This window comes from Heptranchias perlo, chromosome 1, assembly GCF_035084215.1.
Source record: "Heptranchias perlo isolate sHepPer1 chromosome 1, sHepPer1.hap1, whole genome shotgun sequence".
In the NCBI taxonomy this organism is placed as follows: Eukaryota; Metazoa; Chordata; class Chondrichthyes; order Hexanchiformes; family Hexanchidae; genus Heptranchias; species Heptranchias perlo.
The window spans coordinates 22,072,956-22,094,869 of NC_090325.1; positions in this window are offsets into that span (position 1 = coordinate 22,072,956).

Sequence of the window (21,914 nt, forward strand, 5' to 3'; positions counted from 1 at the left end):
TGAGTATAGAAATAGGAGGAAAGAGCAGATGAATGCGTGGCTGGAGAGATGATGCAGGAGGGAGGGCTTTAGATTCCTGGGGGCATTGGGACCAGTTCTGGGGGAGGTGGGACCCATACAGGCCAAACAGGCTGCACTTCAACGGAGTTGGGACCAATGTCCTTGCGGGGAGGTTCGCTAGTTCTGTGGGGGAGGGTTTAAACTAATTTAGCAGGGGGATGGGCACTAGGCTGTAGCATTGGAAAGGAGAAACAAGGGGCACAAAGGATTGGGAGAGACGGATAGCACTAGAGCAAGAAGTGGTATGGTATTAGATGGGATCAGACCAAGAGAGATTACAAGAAGGTCTAAGATAGGTTTACAGTGCATGTGTGTAAATGCACATAGTGTGGTAAACAAGGTTGGTGAGCTGCAGGCGCAATTCGCCACATGGGAACATGATGCTGTGGTGATAACGGAGACCTGGCTCAAAAAAGGGCAGGATTGGGTACTAAATATTCCTGGATTCAAGGTGTTCAGGAAAGATAGGGAAGGAAAGAAAGGAGTTGGGGGGTGGCAGTATTGATTAAGGAGAATATTGCAGTGCTTGAGAGAGAGGATGTCCTGGAGGGGTCAAGGACAGAATCTATTTGGTTAGAGTTAAGAAACAATAGAGGTGCCATTACAATACTGAGTGTATTCTATAGGCCACCAACTAGTGGGAAGGATATAGAGGAGCAAATTTGCAGGGAAATTACAGAGAGGTGCAAGAACCATACAGTAGTGATAATGGGGGACTTCAACTATCCTAATATAGACTGGGATAGAAATAGTATAAGGGGCAAAGAGGAGGAGGAATTTTTGAAGTGTGTTCAGGAGAACTTTCTTGACCAGTCAGTTTCCAGCCCAACAAAGAAGGAGGCATTACTGGATCTGGTTCTGGGAAATGATGCAAGCCAAGTGGAGCAAGTGTCAGTGGGGGAACATTTAGGGAGCAGCGATCATAGTATCATAAGGTTTAGATTAGATATGGAAAAGGACAAGGACCACTCTAAAGTAAAAATACTCAATTGGAGGAGGGCCGATTTCAATGAGATGAGAACAGATCTGGCCCGGGTAAATTGGAATCAAAGATTGGTAGGCAGAACTGTAGTAGAACAGTGGGTGGCCTTTAAAGAGGAGATGGTTCGGGTACAGTCTAGATACATTCCCATGAGGCAGAAAGGTAGGGCAACTAAAACCACAGATCCCTGGATGACAAAAGAAATAGACTAAGATGAAGCAGAAAAAAGGGGCATATGAGCAACGTCAGGTTGATAATGCAAGTGAGAACCAGGCTGAATATAGAAAGTTCAGAGGGGAGGCAAAAAAGGAAATAAGAGGGGCAAAGAGAGAGTATGAGAGTAGACTAAAGGCTATCAGAAAGGGAATCCAAAAGGCTTCTTCAGGCATGTAAACTATAAACGGGTAGTAAGAGGAGGGGTGGGATCGATTAGGGGCCAAAAAGGAGATCTACGCATGGAGGCAGAGGGCACGGCTGAGGTACTAAATGAGTACTATGCATCTGTCTTTGCCAAGGAAGAAGATACTGCAAAAGTCACAATAAATGAAGAGGTAGTTGAGATACTGAATGGGCTAAAAATTGGTAAAGAGAAGGTCGGAACATAGGAACATGGGAACAGGAGTAGGCCATTCAGCCCCTCGTGCCTGCTCCACCATTTAATAAGATCATGGCTGATCTGTGATCTAACTCCATTTACCTGCCTTTGGCCCATATCCCTTAATACCTTTGGTTGCCAAAAAGCTATCTATCTCACATTTAAATTTAGCAATTGAGCTAGTATCAATTGCCGTTTGCGGAAGAGAGTTCCAAACTTCTACAACCCTTTGTGTGTAGAAATGTTTTCTAATCTCGCTCCTGAAAGGTATGGCTCTAAATTTAGACTGTGCCCCCTACTCCTAAAATCCCCAACCAGCGGAAATAGTTTCTCTCTATCCACCCTATCTGTTCCCCTTAATATCTTATAAACTTCGATCAGATCTCCCCTGAACCTTCTAAACTATACAGAATACAACCCCAATTTGTGTAATCTCTCCTCGTAACTTAAACCTTGAAGTCCGGGTATCATTCTAGTAAACCTACGCTGCACTCCCTCCAAGGCCAATATGTCCTTCCGAAGGTGCGGTGCCCAGAACTGCTCACAGTATTCCAGGTGCGGTCTAACCAGGGTTTTGTATAGCTGCAGCATAACTTCTGCCCCCTTGTACTCTAGTCCTCTAGATATAAAGGCCAGCATTCCATTAGCCTTCTTGATTATTTTCTGCGCCTGTTCATGACACTTCAATGATCTATGTACCTGAACCCCTAAGTCCCTTTGGACATCCACTGTTTTTAACTTTTTACCATTTAGAAAGTACCCTGTTCTATCCTTTTTTGATCCAAAGTGGATGACCTCACATTTGCCTACATTGAATTCCATTTGCCACAGTTTTGCCCATTCACCTAATCTATCAATATCCCTTTGTAATTTTATGTTTTCATCTACACTGCTTAAATGCCACCAATCTTTGTGTCATCGGCAAACTTAGATATGAGACTTTCTATGCCTTCATCTAAGTCGTTAATAAATATTGTGAATAATTGAAGCCCCAAGACAGATCCCTGTGGGACTCCACTAGTCACATCCTGCCAATGTGAGTACCTTCCCATTATCCCTACTCTCTGTTACCTTTCGCTCAGCCAACTTCCTAACCAAGTCCGTACTTTTCCCTTGATTTCATGGGCTTCTATCTTAGCTAACAGTCTCCTATGCGGGACCTTATCAAATGCCTTGTATCTTTCCCATTCGCCAGGATCTGTGCCATTTTTTGCCTTTTTGTATGCCCTTTCCTTATGTCTTATACTGTCCCTTACCTCTTTAGTTGTCCATGGCTTTTTTTTTGGCAAGTAGAGTTCTTGCCCCTCAGGGGTACAAACCGATTCTGTATCATGTTAAATGTTTCTTTAAACATTTCCCACTGATCATCAGTCGTTTTACCCATTAACAAATTTGCCCAGTTTACTGTGGACAGTCTCTGTCTCATCCCATTGAAGTCGGCCTTGCCCAAGTCTAGAATCTTAGCAGCTGATTCACTTTTTTCTCCCTTTCAAACACTCGGTATTAGAAAGGCTAGCTGCACTTAAAGTAGATAAGTCACCCGTCCGAATGGGATGCATCCTAAGTTGCTGAGCGAAGTAAGGGTGGAAATTGCGGAGGTACTGGCCATAATCTTCCAATCATCCTTAGCTACGGGGGTGGTGCCAGAGGACTGGAGAATTGCAAATGTTACACCCTTGTTCAAAAAAGGGCGTAAGGATAAATCCAGCCAGTCAGTTTAACCTCGGTAGTGGGGAAACTTTTAGAAACGATAATCCAGGACAAAATTAACTTGGACAAGCGTGGATTAATTAAGGAAAGCCAGCACGGATTTGTTAAAGGCAAATTATGTTTAACCGATTTCATTGAGTTTTTTGATGAGGTAACAGAGAGGGTTGATGAGGGCAATGCGGTTGATGTGATGTATATAGACTTCCAAAAGGCGTTTGATAATGTGCCACATAATAGGCTTGTCATCAAAGTTGAAGCCCATGGAATGATTAAAGGGGGCAGTGGCAGTATGGATACGAAATTGGCTAAATAACAGGAAACAGAGAGTAGTGGTGAACGGTTGATTTTTGGAATGGAGGGAAGTATAGAGTGGTGTTCCCCAGGGGTCGGTACTAGGACCATTACTTCTTTTGATATATATTAATGACTTGGACTTGGGTGTACAGGGCACAATTTCAAAACTTGGAAGTGTAGTAAACACTAGTAGACAGGCTGGTGGAATGGGCGGACACATGGCAGATGAAATTCAACGCAGAAAAGTGTGAAGTGATATATTTCAGAACGAGGAGAGGCAATATAAACTAGAGGGTACAATTCTAAATGGGACGCAGGAACAAAGAGATCTGGGGGTATATGTGCACAAATCGTTGAAGGTGGCAGAGCAGATGAGAAAGCAGTTAAGAAAGCATAAGGGCTCCTGGGCTTTATAAATACAGGCACAGAGTACAAAAGCAAGGAGGTTATGATGAACCTTCGTAAAGCACTGGTTCGGCCACAACTAGAGTATTGTGTGCAGTTCTGGGCACCACACTTTAGGAAGGATGTGAAGGCCTTAGAGAGGGTGCAGAAGAGATTTACTAGAATGATTCCAGGGATGAGGGACTTTAGTTACGTGGATAGACTGGAGAAGCTGGGGTTGTTCTCCTTAGAGCAGAGAAGGTTGAGAGGAGATTTGATAGAGGTGTTCAAAATCATGAAGGGTCTAGACAGAATAGATAAAGAGAAACTGTTCCCATTGGCGGAAGGGTCAAGAACCAGAGGACATAGATTTAAGGTGATTGGCAAAAGAACCAAAGGCAACATGAGGAAATACCTTTTTACACAGCGAGTGGTTAGGATCTGGAATGCACTGCCCGAGGGGGTGGTGGAGTCAGATTCAATCATGGCTTTCAAAAGGGAATTGGTACTTGAAGGGAAAAAAATGCAGGGCTATGTGGAAAGGGTGGGGGAGTGGGACTAGCTGGATTGCTCTTGTAGAGAGCCGGCACGGACTCGACAGGCTGAATGGCCTCTTTCCGTGCTGTAACCATTCTATGATTCTACAATTATGCATCAAGTGGGGCTTGAACTTTCTGAGTTAGAGATGACAGTGCTACCACTGAGCCAAGGTTGACACATAAGGGCCGAAACCGGGCAGGTAGTTAAAATACCCTATGGGACTTACCCATATCAATCCTACTGCCTTCCCGCAGGTTGTGATCTTAACTTGCTCTTCTGAGCACGTGAGAGGGACATCTTCTTTAAGTAGTCCGACTGGATTACAATGACATTATCGGGACCCACCTGCCATTTTAACCAGAGGCCTGCATGGGCCCCACAAAGAAACCTTCGGTCTCCCCTTACCTCGAGCTTCCCTTCCCATCAGCTAACCATGAGGCCGTCCCAACTCCACTCCCAACCACTTACCTGAGTGCCGGGGATTGTTCCTTAAGCGGCCTCCTGCCGCCCAAAATCCCTCTTGCACCCGCAGCCTAGCTCCTGCTTCCTGCCTAGTTTGGGCAGGAAACTGACGGAGCCTAAAAGGATGAGACCTGGAGTTAAAATCTCCCAGGCCTCATGTTGTGAAGGGCCGGATGATATGCCGTCTGGCTCGGCCCCCGGCCGCCCTGACGTTAGGGTGACAAAGAGGTTCTGCAAAGCTCTCTACTATCCTTAGCATCAATAGCAAAATACTGCGGATACTGGAAATCTGAAATAAAAACAGAAAATGCTGGAAATACTCAGCAAGTCAGGCAGCATCTGTGGAGAAAGAAACAGAGTTAACGTTTCAGGCCCTTGGCTGTTCATCAGAACTGGAAGAAATTAAAGATTAAACAGTTTTTAAGCAAGTACAGAGCAAGGGAAAGGAGAGAGGAAAGAACAAAAGGGAAGGTCTGTGATAGGGTGGAGGGGAGGAGTGATTAAATGTCAAAAGGGATGATGGTGCAAGGGAAGGAGGATGGTAATGGGACAAGTAAAGAAAAAAAGATGGGTCTAGAGGAGCTGTAAATGGCAACAACAGAACCATTACCAGCACCTGCTGTCCGAAAAAATGGGGGCAGTGATTATGATCTGAAGTTACTGAAATCAATGTTGAGTCTGGATGGTTGTAAAGTACCGAAACGAAAGATGAGGTCCTGTTCCTTGAGCTTCCGTTGAGTTTCATTGGAACAGTGTAAGAGGCTGAGGACAGAGAGGTCACTGGGAGTGGGGCAGGGAATTAAAATGGCAAGTGACCAGAAGGTCAGGGTCACGCTTGCGGACAGAGTGGAGGTGTTCAGCAAAGCGATCACCCAGTCTGCGTTTGTTCTGCCCAATGTAGAGGAGACCGCATTGTGTGCAGCGGATACAGTATACTACATTGAAAGAAGTACAAGTAATCCGCTGTTTCACCTGGAAGGAGTGTTTGGAGCCCTGGACGGTGGGAAAGGAGGAGGTGACGGGGCAGGTGTTGCATCTCCCGCACTCGCAAGGGAAGGTGCTGTGGGAAGAAGAGCGGGTGTTGGGGTGATGGAAGAGTGGACCAGGGTATCACGGAGGGAGCGGTCCCTTCGGAATGCTGAAAGGGGAGGGGAGGGGAAGATATGTTTGGAGGTGGGATCATACTGGAGGTGACAGAAATGGCGGAGGATGATACGTTGAATGTGGAGGCTGGTGGGGTGGAAGGTGAGGACAAGGGGGACCCTATCGTGGTTCTAGGAGGGAGAGGAAGGGGTGAAGGCAGAAGTGCGCGAAATAGGACGGACACGGTCGACGGCCCTGTCAACTACAGTGGAGGGGAATCCTCGGTTGAGGTTAAAGGAAGACATATCTGAAGCACTGGTGTGGAAGGTGGTATCGTCAGAACAGATGCAATGGAGGCAGAGAAACTGGGAGAAGGGAATAGAGTCCTTACAGGAAGTGGGGTGGGAGGAAGTGTAATCAAGGTAGCTGTGGGAGTTGGTGGGCTTATAATAGATATTGGTTGAAAGATATCCTTAGCATGTCTGGTTTCCATTTGAGGCTGAGTCACTGGTCGCTGTAGACTTCTTAGGAATTTTATTAGAATGTTCCTATTTTGCTCTTATCCCATTTTCTCTCTCATTCTTTCTTCATCTCCTGACTTACCCTAGGATGTACACTTCAGCAGCTATCTGGTATTTTGTCCTAGAGGCAATTCTTCACGAGTCCCATGAAGTGAGCATTGGCAGCTTCTTCAACCATGGCCAGGGAAAGGTCCATATAGAGCAGCAAGCCTACATCCAGAGGTAGAAAAGTTGGCTGCCTCAGCATTGCTCTTCGAGACTGTCACTGCCTCTGGAGACACTCATGGAAATCGCCTCCTTTGGTAGTGCACAACTCCTCTGGAGGCAGCAGTACTGCCTTACTTATCTCACTGCCCCTCCACTGACATGGAGGGCTGCCTTTTGTGTCAGCACAGTAAGGTAAACGGGATATCAGAGACAAGGAAAATGTTGACTGCAAGAAATAGAATATTTCAAATGGTAGAGAAGTGAACTAATGTTTCATTTATAGATGTGAAAATGGCAGGGAAATGAGCTGTTAAAAAATTCATTCAGCAATGGTCCCTGTTGCCTTTGGGGGAGGAAATATAAGTAGCCCATCAGAGATCTATTTGTGCTTTCACAATCTCTCGTAGCACCCTCCCCCCTCCTGGCTCCAATTGTTACGGCATTGGACTTTAGTGGAAAAGCTATGAATGAGGAGACTAATCTTTGCAAGTTTTATGCTGGCAGAGTTTGATTGACAACTTAGTCTAATAAGTATAATTATACTGGAGTTTGAAACAGTCTTTCTCTTTCTCTCTCTCTTACACCAGTGGATGCGATTGCTTTGAGGCTGGAGATGTAATTTCAATCTGGGAGTATGTTATTGATGCCACGTTCAGTGATGCGTAGCTGCTGTAATATCTAATACAATCATTAGTTGCCTTGCTCTGCTATACACAAAGTGGAGCTTGCTCAAACAGGCTTAACTATATTTATTAAGTTTGGTTCCAGCATAGTATGTAGTCTACTGCATGGTTTAATGATCTGTTTCTCTGATTCCAGATCATTTATGTTATGAAAAGGCACTTAGAAGGAGAGGCTCAGAGGTCACAATACTATGTCTGTGGTTTTCACATTTATAATTTAATTAAATAAGGTACTTGGCAGCTAATGAGAGGAAAATAGAAAAAATTAATGTGAATTTGTTTTATGCCTATTCTGAGGGGCTGATATACTACTGGATCACTGCATACATAAGAACATAGGAATTGCTAGATGAAAAAAGACCAAGGTCCACCTTGTTCACCTTCTACCACCCTATTAGTCGCATGATATAACGATAATGGAGTTGTTAACTAATCATAGCAATCAACCTCTATCAATTAATCTACAACAGACCCAGACATAACGTGAGGAAAATCCCAATGGTTGAGAGTGTTGGGAACCATCGGTCAAAGTCAACTGTCCCTCCAAAGCATGCTACCCTTACCACATGTCACATCTCAAATTACTCTTATACTGTATCCTAAAATGTTATGAAATGTGAAACAGATCCCAGGCAAAATGTTGATTAACTCATTCAAAAGAGATTGGATAGATATCTGAGGCATGATTTTAACATTGAAAAACGGGTGGGTTGGGGGTCGGGGGTGGGGGGCATTCAAGATCGCAACCATTTCAGACCCGCCTTCATTCCACCCATTTCCGGTTTTCACCGGGGTGGGACGAGGGGCGAGCGACCAACCCGTTCCCAGGAGGCGGGTTGGTCACTAAAACCTTTCAAGGAGGCTGCGAGCCTCCATTTTTGCAGATTTTGCAATTTCACCTCTGGGGGCCGGGATTCCCAGGCCTGCTCTTTCCCTCCGTGTGAGAGGAGGCGAGAAGGCCCAACACTGCAGGTAAGTGCTTTTATAGTGCAGCTTGTGGGCCCAGAGGAGCAGGAGAGGTTCCCCCAGGCCCAACAGGCCTACCTGCAACGGCCCCTCAATGATCGTGGACCCACCCCAACGATCTCCGACCCACCCCAAACGATTGCGGACCTCCCCCCCCCCCGATCTCTGACCTCCCCCCCAATCTATTGTGGACCCCCACAATGACCCCCAACCCCCCCCCCAACGACCACGGACCCATGCGATGACCCCCGATCCCCTCCAACGATTGCAGAACCGCCGGTTCCCAACAACCCCCCATGACTGACTCCCCCCGACCCCCATGCCCACCAGTGCCCCCAGCCCACCCATGCCTATCAGCGCCACATGCCCACCCATCCCCCCAACCCCCCAACCCCCCCAATCCGTATAATCAAAGACTTACCTGAAGACTTACCTGGACATGTCCTCTCCCTGGCTGCTCTCCCGTCCAGTTGAGACCAGCCTGTCAATAAGGCAGGCCTGTCGGACGGCAAACTGAAGAAAAAATAAAAGACGTCCTTGCATCAAAATCGTAATGACGTCCAGGAAACCTATACTTCCAGTCTTCCCGTCTGCAATTTGAGCCCCCCGCCCCTTCCTGGCTTGGGGTCAAAATCATGCCCCTAATGGGATTGAAAGGGATAATGACGGGTTGAAATGATTATACGACACTTCACCTAACAGGGGACATCTACCTGCCTTGGTTCCTTAATTCCCTTGCCTAACAAAAATCAATTTTCATCTGCCTGTTCAGGTGAATATTAAAGATCCTTTGGCATTATTCAAGGAACAGTAGGTTTGCTGTAGGTGCACCATGGTTAAGGAGGGGAAAATCTGCTATGGTCCTGTTCCTGATTGCTATCCAAGGACCCTTGGACGTTGAGTAGGACCAGACTGGAGTCAGCTGAGATGCCTTCCCATTGTTGAACATCCCGCCGATATTCACTATCAAGGCTCACATATAATAGTGCACACTTGGTGAATTACCAGAGAGCCCAAGGAATTATACCACGACAAGAAGAGAATGTCTTTAGGAGAGAGGGGAAAGGGAGAAAAGTATTTTTTAGCGGAGCTGTTAATGAACAGTAATCTGCATATTATACTTTACTGATGTACTCTGTGTAAATGAAATCATTAGCATGCTCACCAACAAATGCTCTCTACAAACATGATGGAGGTTAAATTGGTTAACCCCCGAAAACAAGCGCTGGGATCACGTTGCGCGATTAGCCTGCGCCCGGTGGTTGAGATGCAGGCAGCATGTAACATTCATGCTGCCTGGTGATTTCAATGATTGCTGCGTGCAGCCAGCGTTACCTGCGCTGTTGAGTGGCTGCACATACCAGCAGGAGGCCCCAATATCAGGAGTAGATAGCACCACTTAAAAGCAGCCTGCACCTTTAAAGGGGAAGGTGCACTCTGGCTGCAGGAAGTGGTGGAAGTCAATGGTGAAGTGAATCTGTGCTGCGATATAGTGAAGCACGGTGATGATGGGAACTCTGGAATTTTTAATGAGCAACAACTTGGCTGCTTAAAGTTTGTGGGATTCTTGTATTTTCGAAATATAAGATACAGGTCTGAACGGAGATCAGAAATCGCACACGTAAAACACAGATGCAGGTCCCGTCCTCATGATTAAAAACTATTGATTTATTCTAAAATATTGAATAAAGGTTGCTCACAACCACACCCCACATCCTCCAATCTGCATGCCGGACCTCACCAATGTGCTGATCTGAGTTTGTACCGGGCCTGCGAGAGAGCATGCACAAAAGTTCTCTGATGATGCACTAGAGGCCTTGGTGAAAGAGGTGGACAGAAGGAGAGGCTTCCTATATCCACAGGGGGGCAAGAGGCCCTCCAGGCATTTGCTCCCAAGGCAGTGGGAGGCAGTAGAGGACGAGGTCAATGCCAGAAGCATAGCACCACGAACATGGGTGCAGTGCAGGAAGAGGTTCAATGATTTGACATGCATGAGTTCAAATGTCAAGTGGCGTCTCCTACCAACTGCGCCATTAGCCTCATCCACTGCTCCACGCACGACGCCCCCCTCATCACCCATCTACCAACAAACTCTTTCAATCAGTACTCAACTCTCCCAATCAGATGCTTCATCTCATCCTTACACATTACCACTGTTGTAAGCCGCACACCCACAACTCAGAGGTCACACATGCTGGCAGCTATTCAAGCATAACAGCCACATCACCCAAACATCTTGCAGGACACTCACCGACACACTTCCTGCTTTCTTGCAGGAGAAGGTAGCACATAACAGGAGGCAGCAAATGGCAGTGGCTCCATGGAACATGAACCTGTTGTCCTCTCTCAAGATGACAGCATTCCTGTCCCACCCCTGCCACTCCACCAGTGCCCTTACTGTTGCCTGTCAGCCAGCCAGCCCACTCCCTGTAGAGTATTGAAACTTTATTATAGGAACATAGGAACAGGAGTAGGCCATTTAGCCCCTCGAGCCTCTACCACCATTCAATGAGAACATGGCTGATCTGTGACCTAACTCCATATATCCGCCTTAGCCCCATATCCCTTCATATCTTTGGTTAACAAAAATCTATCAATCTCAGATTTAAAATTAACAATTGAGCTTGCATCGACTGCCGTTTGCAGAAGAGAGTTCCAAACTTCTACCACCCATTGCATGTAGAAGTGTTTCCTAACTTCACTCCTGAAAGTCCTGACTCTAATTTTCAGGCTATATCCCCTCGTTCTAGTATTAAGGTGTAGGAGACCTCCAAAAACAGGTACAAATGCATCAGCAGCCAGAAGCAATAATCCAGCAACTAACCTGTAACTCCTGCATGATCCCCTTAAATAGCGCTGGTGTGGGGTCCTCCATGTCATTTAAAACCTGTTCAGCTGTGCGAAGTTAAGGCTGCGTTGGCTGGAGCTTGGAGTTCCAATATAGCAGTGGTCCCTTTAAATCAGTGTTGCACACTGATCTACGTCATAATTTCCCGCTGCCGGTGTTCGTTAGGTGCGTGTGCACATCAGCCCTTACCAAGATGGCGTCCACACCAGAAGTGTGCGCGCGCATCTCGGACACCCTTTTCGGGACTTAGCGCCTACACAACTGGTGGCACACGGCCCAATTTAGCCCCCATAGATCTCTCCAGTCTGTCAGTTTTAGTACTTCTGTGTTTGGGTTTCTTAACCATTGCTTCTATCACTTACAATTATACTCAATTGGTACCCATCTTAAAATGCCTTTTTTGAACCATAAAGGTCTACAAACATGTATTATATATAGTGAATTGATGTATTGCAGTGAAATATTAATGAACAGTTAAATACTGAGGACATAGATTTAAGGTGATTGGCAAAAAAACCAAAGGTGACATGAAGAAAAGATTTTTTTACACGGCGAGTGGTTAGGATCTGGAATAAGAACATAAGAACATAAGAAATTGGAGCAGGAGTAGGCCAATCGGCCCCTCGAGCCTGCTCCGCCATTCAATAAGATCATGGCTGATCTGATCCCAACCACAAATCTAAAGAACACAAGAAGTCGGAGCAGGACCCGGCCACATAGCCCCTGGGCCCTCTCCGCCACCCACAGGGCATTGACCGATCCGAACTCAGCTTCATGTCCAATTTCCTGCCCGCTCCCCATAACCCCTAATTCCCTTTACTTCTAGGAAACTGTCTATTTCTGTTTTAAATTTATCTAATGATGTAGCTTCCACAGCTTCCTGGGGCAGCAAATTCCACAGACCGACCACCCTCTGAGTGAAGAAGTTTCTCCTCATCTCAGTTTTGAAAGAGCAGCCCCTTATTCTAAGATTATGCCCCCTAGTTCTAGTTTCACCCATCTTTGGGAACATCCTTACTGCATCCACCCGATCAAGACCCTTCACAATCTTATATGTTTCAATAAGATCGCCTCTCATTCTTCTGAACTCCAATGAGTAGAGTCCCAATCTACTCAACCTCTCCTCATATGTCCGCCCCCTCATCCCCGGGATTAACCGAGTGAACCTTCTTTGTACTGCCTCGAGAGCAAGTATGTCTTTTCTTAAGTATGGAGACCAAAACTGTATGCAGTATTCCAGGTGCGGTCTCACCAATACCTTATATAACTGCAGCAATACCTCCTTGTTTTTATATTCTATCCCCCTAGCAATAAAAGCCAACATTCCGTTGGCTTTCTTGACCACCTGCTGCACCTGCATACCAACTTTTTGATTTTCTTGCACTAGGACCCCCAGATCCCTTTGTACTGCAGTACTTTCCAGTCTCTCGCCATTAAGAAAATAACTTGCTCTCTGATTTTTCCTGCCAAAGTGCATAACCTCACATTTTCCAATATTATATTGCATCTGCCAAATCTCCGCCCACTCACCCAGCCTGTCTATATCCCCTTGCAGGTTTTTTATGTCCTCCTCACTCTCTACTTTCCCTCCCATCTTTGTATCATCTGCAAATTTTGATATGTTGCACTCGGTCCCCTCCTCCAAATCGTTAATATAGATTGTAAAGAGTTGGGGACCCAGCACCGACCCCTGTGGAACACCACTGGTTACTGGTTGCCAGTCCGAAAATGAACCATTTATCCCAACTCTCTGCTTCCTGTTCGATAACCAATCCTCCACCCATGCCAGAATATTACCCCCAATCCCGTGATTTTTTATCTTAAGTAATAATCTTTTATGTGGCACCTTGTCGAATGCCTTCTGGAAGTCTAAATACACTATGTCCACTGGTTCCCCTTTATCCACCCTATACGTTATATCCTCGAAGAACTCAAGCAAATTTGTCAGACATGACTTCCCCTTCATAAAGCCATGCTGACTTTGTCCTATTAAATTATGCTTATCTAAATGTTCCGTTACTGTCTCCTTAATAATAGACTCCAAAATTTTACCCACCACAGATGTTAAGGTAACTGGCCTATAATTTCCAGCCTTCTGCCTACTACCCTTTTTAAATAAGGGTGTTACATTAGCAGTTTTCCAATCTGCCGGGACCTCTCCTGAGTCCAGGGAATTTTGGAAAACTATCACCAAAGCATCCACAATCCCTACTGCCACTTCCCTCAAGACCCTAGGATGGAAGCCATCAGGTCCAGGGGATTTATCCGCCTTGAGTCCCATTATTTTACTGAGTACCATCTCCTGAGTGATTTTAATCGTATTTAGCTCCTCCCCCCCGAGAGTCCCCTGTTTGTCCAGTGTTGGGATATTCTTAGTGTCCTCTACTGTAAAGACAGAAACAAAATATTTGTTCAGCATTTTTGCCATCTCCATGTTTCCCACCATTAATTTCCCGGTCTCATCCTCTAAGGGACCTATGTTTGCCTTAGCCACCCTTTTTCTTTTTATATAACTATAGAAACTCTTGCTATCTGTTTTTATATTTTTTGCTAATTTCTTTTCATAATCTAACTTCCCTTTCTTAATCAATCCTTTAGTTACTTTTTGCTGTCTTTTGAAGAATTCCCAATCTTCTATCCTCCCACTAAGTTTGGCTACCTTATATGTCCTTGTTTTTAGTCGGATACTATCCTTGATTTCTTTACTTAGCCACGGATGGCTGTCATTTCTTTTACACCCTTTTTTCCTCAGTGGAATATATTTATTTTGAAAGTTGTAAAATAACTCCCTAAATGAACACCACTGCTCATGTACCGTCTTACCCTTTAATCTATTTTCCCAGTCCACTTTAATCAATTCCGCTCTCATACCATCATAGTCTCCTTTATTCAAGCTCAGTACGCTTGTTTGAGAATCAACCTTCTCACCCTCTAATTGGATATGGAATTCAACCATGTTGTGGTCGCTCGTTCCAAGGGGATCCTTAACTAGGACATTATTAATTAATCCTGACTCATTACACAGGACCAGGTCCAAGGTTGCCTGCCCCCTTGTAGGATCAGTTACATACTGCTCAAGAAATCCATCCCTGATGCACTCAATGAACTCGTCCTCAAGGCTGCTCTGCCCAATTTGATTTGTCCAGTTAATATGATAATTAAAATCCCCCATAATTATGGCTGTTCCCTTATTACATGCCCCGACTATCTCCTGATTAATACTTCTTCCAGCAGAGTTGCAACTATTAGGAGGCCTATATACTACGCCCACTAATGTTTTTTTTCCCTTATTATTCCTTATCTCCACCCAAACTGTTTCATTATCTTGATGCTTTGTCCCAATATCATTTCTCTGTATTACAGTGATTCCTTCCTTTATTAACATAGCCACCCCACCTCCCCTTCCTTCCTGCCTGTCCTTCCTGATTGTTAAATACCCTGGCATATTTAATTCCCAGTCGTTGTCACCCTGCAGCCATGTTTCTGTAATGGCCACAAGATCATACCCATACGTAGTTATTTGTGCCGTTAACTCGTCCATTTTATTACGAATGCTACGTGCATTCAGATAAAGAACTTTCAAATCTGTTTTGTTACGCTTAGTTCCTGCTTTTTCCTTTTTTAACACTTTACCTATTACTCCATACCTTCTGTCCCTTCCTGTTACGCTTTCCTCTCTCTCCCTGCTCAGGTTCCCAACCCCCTGCCACTTTAGTTTAAAAATACACTGCCCGAGGGGGTGGTGGAGGCAGATTCAATCATGGCTTTCGAAAGGGAACTGGATAAGTACTTGAAAGTAGAAAAATTTGCTATGGGGAAAGGGCTGGGGAGTGGGACTAGCTGGATTGCTGTTGCATTGAGCGGGCACGGACTCAATCGGACGAATGGCCTCCTTTCTATGATCCTATGATTCTAAATAGACTTTATTACCCTTAAGATGTTTATGAATTATACAGATTCATTCTAGGAATCTTTGGTCTGGTAAAGACCATTTAGCAACAGAAGAAATAAAAATATTGCACTGAGTTATAATGGATCTTCATCTAGCATTGCAACAAAAGCAGCCCTAGCTGTTATGAATCGACTAGAGGAAAGAAATTCTAGTCTCAAGTACAAATTACCTATGAAGATCCCCACTCTAGTTATGGAGTGCCTCAAAGTACATTGCAATAGTTAGAACTATTGGTCCTTTCGAACCCCGGCGGTAAGGTTGCAATTTATATACCAACGGTGTAGACTTCAGTGCATTCACTTTAAATATTAGAAACCGCATCCCTTCATAATATTTTCAACAATACTTAATCTAGTGATGGAGGCTTGCGTTATATTAGAATCATATAGAATGATACAGCACAGAAACAGGCCATTCGGCCCATCGTGCCTGTGCCGGAATCCAATGCCTTAACCATTCGCCCATTGCAGCTGCACACGGTCAAAAAATCCGACACTGTCTTTGTTATCATTCTCCATGCATTTCATATAGAAAATATGCTGAGGAAATGTTCAAACAGGTCGTCAGATTTTTATTTTGTTGGTTTACTTAATCTATTTTCTTTTGCTTTACTGCGAATGTCTCAGTAAAAGGCAAGAATATGGTAGGTTTTTTCAGAACCCTGCCAAGTGATCCCCATTAGATTGAGCTGAAGGGTTAAAGAGCCCAGATGGGATTGGATTGGAGCAGCTGGATACTTTGGAATGCGAGTATTGGTGAAGGTTATTGAAAGGCTCAGAACTTGCTTTGCCTTTTCTGAATTTATTTTGCAGAATTGATCCCGAGGAAAAGAAAAATATGATTTAAGTAGCAACTTTTTTGTAAAATAGTTACGCTGCACAACCTGATTGATTTAACTATCTAAGACTCTGGAGTTCTCTGAAAGTTGTGCTAATATTTCTTATTCTTTCCGTTCATGAAGCTGGACTCTGGGCTGGACTCACACCGCCCCCACCTCCCTCCCCCCATGTCATTTTGGGTGAGCTTGTCCTTGATTGGCTGTAATAGCCCTTAACAAATTAAAAATTTGAGGGGGAAAATTCAATAAGGCCAAAATTCGGGCACGGGTAGCGTGATCCACCATTAACTCGCGCCCGATGGCCAATGTCGCGGCTTCCATTGCAGCACAGACCGATGTTATCAAAGGTCTGCAAGCTACGGTTGCAACGATTCCACCTCTGGCTCCTCTCCCTCCTCCTCTTCAGCCTCTTTCTCCTCCTCCTCAGCCTCTTCCTACTCAGCCCCTTCCTCCTCCTACTCCAACTCTGGCTCAGGGTCTTCTCCGATCATCGGTGGCAAGGGCTGGTCCCTCATGATGGCGAGGTTGTACAGCATGCAGCAGACCACCACATATCTTCCCACGTGCTCAGCAGAGTACTGCAGGGCTCCCCCAGACTGGTCCAGGCAGCAGAAGCGTTCTTTCAGGAGGCCTATGGTGAACTCCATGATGCTACGTGTGGCAGCATGGCTCTGATTGTGGGCCTGCTGTGCACGTGTGCTTGGGTTCCTGACCAGAGTCATGAGCCACAGCGTGAGGGGTTAGCCCTTGTCACCCAGTAGCCAGCCTTTGACTTGCCGAGCTGGGTGAAAGTTGGCTGGCACATTGGACTGCCACATAACGAAGGCATCGTGCCTGCTCCCAGGGTAGCGGGCATCGACCTCCACGATTCGATGCGTGTGGTCGCACACCAGCTACACGTTGAGGGAGTGGAAGCCCTTTCGGTTGACGAAGATGGCCGAGTTGATATGTGGGGCATGCAGGGCAATATGCATGCAGTCAATGGCACCCTGCACCATGGAGAAGTCAGCAATGCGAGCGAACCCCCGTGCTCGCTCGTTCTGCTTGTCTCTGTCAAGAGGGAAGGTGATGAACCTGTTCCTCATTTCATACAGCACGTCTGTGACTTCCCTTATGCAGCAGTTCACTGCATACTGCGAAATGTTGCACATGTTGCCTGAAATGATCCTGAGCCATAGAAGTTCAGCACAACGGTGACCTTCACAGCCCTGCTCTGAGGCTCCAGTTGTAGCCGCACCAGTTGACAGATCTCTGTCACGGCTTCCTTAGTGAACCTCAGCCATTGGATGCAACGCTCCTCGCTCATGTTGAGGTAAAAGAATTGGTCCCAAAAGGCCCTCATTGGATATGGCCTCCTGGTCAGTGCCCTGCACCTGTAAAGCGCTGTGGGACTTTTTAAAAAATTCATTCATGGGCTGTGGCATCGCTGGTAAGACCAGCATTTATTGCCCATCCCTAATTGCCCTTGAGAAGCCGCCTTCTTGAACTGCTGCAGTCAGTTTAGTGAAGGTTCACCCACAGTGCTGTTAGATAGGGAGTTCCAGAATTTTGACCCAGCGACGATGAAGGAACAGCGATATATTTCCAAGTCAGGATGGTGTGTGATTAGGAGGGGAACGTGCAGGTGGTGGTATCCCCATGCGCCTGCTGCCCTTGTCCTTCTAGGTGGTAGAGGTCGCAGGTTTGGGAGGTGCTGTCGAAGAAACCTTGGCAAATTGCTGTGGATGGTACATAGTGTAGCCACGGTGCGCCAGTGGCGAAGGAAGTGAATGTTTAGGGTGGTGGATGAGGTGCCAATCAAGCGGGCTGCTTTGTCCTGGATGTTGTCGAGCTTCTTGAGTGTTGTTGGAACTGCAGTCATTCAGGCAAGTGGAGAGTATTCCATCACACTCCTGACTTGTGCCTTGTAGATGGTGGATAGGCTTTGGGGAGTCAGGAGGTGAGTCACTCGCTGCAGAATACCCAGCCTCTGACCTGCTCTTGTAGCCACAGTATTTATATGGCTGATCCAGTTAAGTTTCTGGTCAATGGTGACCCCCAGGATGTTGATGGTGGGGGATTCGGCGATGGTAATGCCATTGAATGTCAAGGGGAGGTGGTTAGACTCTCTCTTGTTGGAGATGGTCATTGCCTGGCACTTGTCTGGTGCGAATGTTACTTGCCACTTATCAACCTGAGCCTGGATGTTGTCCAGGTCTTGCTGCATGCGGGCATGGACTGCTTCATTATCTGAGGGGTTGCGAATGGAACACTGTGCAATCATCAGCGAACATCCCCACTTCTGACTTTATGATGGAGGGATGGTCATTGATGAAACAGCTGAAGATGGTTGGACCTAGGACACTGCCCTCAGGAACTCCTGCAGCGATGTCCTGGGGCTGAGATGATTAGCCTCCAACAACCACTACCATCTTCCTTTGTGCTAAGTATGACTCCAGCCACTGGAAAGTATTCCCCCTGATTCCCATTGACTTCAATTTTACTAGGGCTTCCTGAGGTCGTGAAAGATGCTACATAAATGCAAGTTTTTTTTTAACTTTTAGGATGCTAACAAGACTTAGAATGGTGGTAGAAATGGACAAAAAGTCAGCTACTTTCTACTGCTTTTGCTTCTTTATTTACTCGTGTTTCTTGTTAAAATGAACATACACAGAACAACTTGGTCCTAAGAGGTTAATGAAATCTTGTAGGGGCAGATTCTGATACAACTTCCAGTCCACCAGCTAAATCCCTTCAAAGCAGGGAGAGAGCAGGTTATTCACTGGCAGAGCAATGGACGGCAGAATTTTCACTTCCAGCCGGGAAGGGAGCGTTGGGGAAGATTTTTGGGTACAAAACCCAGAAGGTAAGTTGGTGGGTAGATCGTGACCTTAATGAGGCCAATAAATTTTACTTACGGGTTTCACATCCGGCAGTCACGCTGGCTGGCTGTCGGGCAGGAAGCCCTTTGGCAGCAGGCTGTAGCCGGGGATCTGAGGGAGGGAGGGATAATGGGCCGGGGAGGAGATCAGAGGTCGCTGGAGGTTGGGTAAAGAGTCAGAGGTAGGTGGGAGTCCACCATCGGGGGCTGGGGGGGTAGGCCGATCACGGGGATCCTGTTGGCCAGGTGAGCTAGTTGGGCCTGGATGCAGCACTCCTGCTCCTCCGGGCCCACAAGCAGTGCAATAAAGGCACTCACCTCATGGATCCGGCCCTTCCCGCCTGCTTTCACCTGACATGATTTAGAAGCGATGGGAAACCTGAACAGGTAAGGATAAATTCATTTTAAAAATTCATTTTAATTTTCCAAACACAATTATTAAGTACCGCAAGTATCTCAATGAGGTGCATTGCCCTTTTAAGTATCGGCCCACTGACTTTAAGTGTGGGCGGTACTTCCTGGTGTCTGCTGACCACACGCAAACAAACCTGCCTGGGTTAAACCCAGAAGTGGGCGAGTTGGAACCGGGATGTGGTCCCACTCCAAAAACCTGTTAATTTAACATCCCTCCTGTTTTGGGGGGTTAAAATTTACCCCATAATGTCCTCGGACCATTCGGGCTACATGAAAATTTAGAAGAACCATCTTAACAAAACCCTTCGGCATTTTGGCAGGTCAATTGTTGGGAATACCAAACAATGGGATAGTTTCAATGTCTGTGCTTAAAAGCAGTATAATGGATTGTACAGGTCACGCAAAGAAAGCTCGCTAAGAACTAAGCTTACTGCATACAATAGGGATACATTTAAAGTATGACCGTATAAAATTTAATCTTACAAAAACAATCTAGAGGGTTTACCTCTCACCCAACAAGCACCTGCTCAACTCTGGAAGGCACAGGAAATAATTCAGCTTCATGGACAACCAGCCCTCATGTGTCAAGACTATTTAACCCAATGACTGAAGTATTGACAGGTGCGAACGCTAATATTGTGACAGTAAGAAAAACATTCCTTTCAAATCTTTGTTATTTCCAACGAAAATGGGAGAGACACAGCAGAATATGATGGCTAGCTTATGAGTACTTGACTGAAATGTAATGTAATAGTGTGAAATTTGTCTCTAATATTCTCCCAAGGAGAAAGATTTATTTTTCTAAATATGCTTTTTTCTAATGAGGAGGAGGAGATGAAATTCTGTCCGTGCAGGGCTGAGGTAAGAATATGTAGGATGGCATATTTGGGGAATTAGGAGAAACATGAGAGGGAATTTTGGGCAGCAATGACCACAGGACTAAGGGTAAAATAGACAAATGCAAGAAAGGCTACTGCAAAGACAGGCTGAAGGCTAGAGTTGAGAGAAGGTTCAACTATGGCCTTCAATCATTTGGTTCTGGTTAGACCACACCTGGAGTACTGTGAGCAGTTCTGGGCACCTCACCTTCGGAAGGACATACTGGCCTTGGAGGGAGTGCTGCGTAGGTTTACTCGAATGATACCCGGACTTCAAGGGTTAAGTTATGAGGAGAGATTACACAAATTGGGGTTGTATTCTCTCGAGTTTAGAAGGTTAAGGGGTGATCTGATCGAAGTTTATAAGATATTAAGGGGAACAGATAGGGTGGATAGAGAGAAACTATTTCTGCTGGTTGGGGATTCTAGGACTAGGGGGCACAGTCTAAAAATTAGAGCCAGACCTTTCAGGAGTGAGATAAGAAAATATTTCTACACACAAAGGGTGGTAGAAGTTTGGAACTCTCTTCCGCAAATGGCAATTGATGCTAGCTCAATTGCTAAATTTAAATGTGAGATAGATAGCTTTTTGGCAACTAAAGGTATTAAGGGATATGGGCCAAAGGCAGGTATATGGAGCTAGATCACAGATCAGCCATGATCTTATCAAATGGCGGAGCAGGCTCGAGGGGCTGAATGGCCTACTCCTGATCCTATATTTCTATGTTCCTATGTTCTATCAGATGATTATTTTGTAATCTATTTTTCTTGGATCTTGTCAAGGAGCATGAGGGAGGTGTTAAAATAATATCCCCATATTTTGGAATAGTATTTGAGTCTTGGTCAAATTTGGCCATTACATATGGAGTCAAGAGCTGCTGAGGAAAGAGGAAACTGAGCCTCTTGGAGGAAATTTTTACAGTGGTGAGACTGCGCAAACCCATTTAGGACCCTTACAGTCAACAGAAAGGTAAAACTTTCATCCCATGTGTGTTGTCTGGATTCAAACCCGGGACCCAGACACAAGAAGACAAAATGGTAAATATTTCCACCTCTGCACTTGCCAACGTGGAGCTTCGCCATTGAAGACGGAAAATCGAAGACAGCACTCACGCCATTTCTGTTTTCGCACTGGGAGCGCAGAAACAGAGGGCCAGAAATTCTGCTCCGCCAGTGCAAGTGTGACGGATCTGAACTCCAATCCCACCCATGGACTTGGGCACAAATCCCATCCCGAATTTCCAGGACGGGGTTCTTTACATACTGAGGGCAGGCAGCCCACACCTGTAAGATCGCATCGGAAGCACCTGCCCAGACAGCAGAGGAGTGGCAATTTCATTGGGGGAAGGTAAACAATCCTTTCTGGGAATATTTTTGATCATCTGACCGGAGCGAAGGGGAAGGGACCTTACAATCCCTCGCTATTGGGAACAGCTGTAATTGTTATTTTACACTGTACTGTGATAGGTGTCTTGAATTAAGATTCTAAAATGCATAATTTATTTCAAAATCATGAGGAGCTTGGCAGAAATGTGATTTATAATAAAACATTACTGGCCCCAAAGAATATTCTGAGTGGTTTTCAGGATAGTACTCCTTGCAATAGTAGTGATTTATAAAACTTATATAAAATAAAT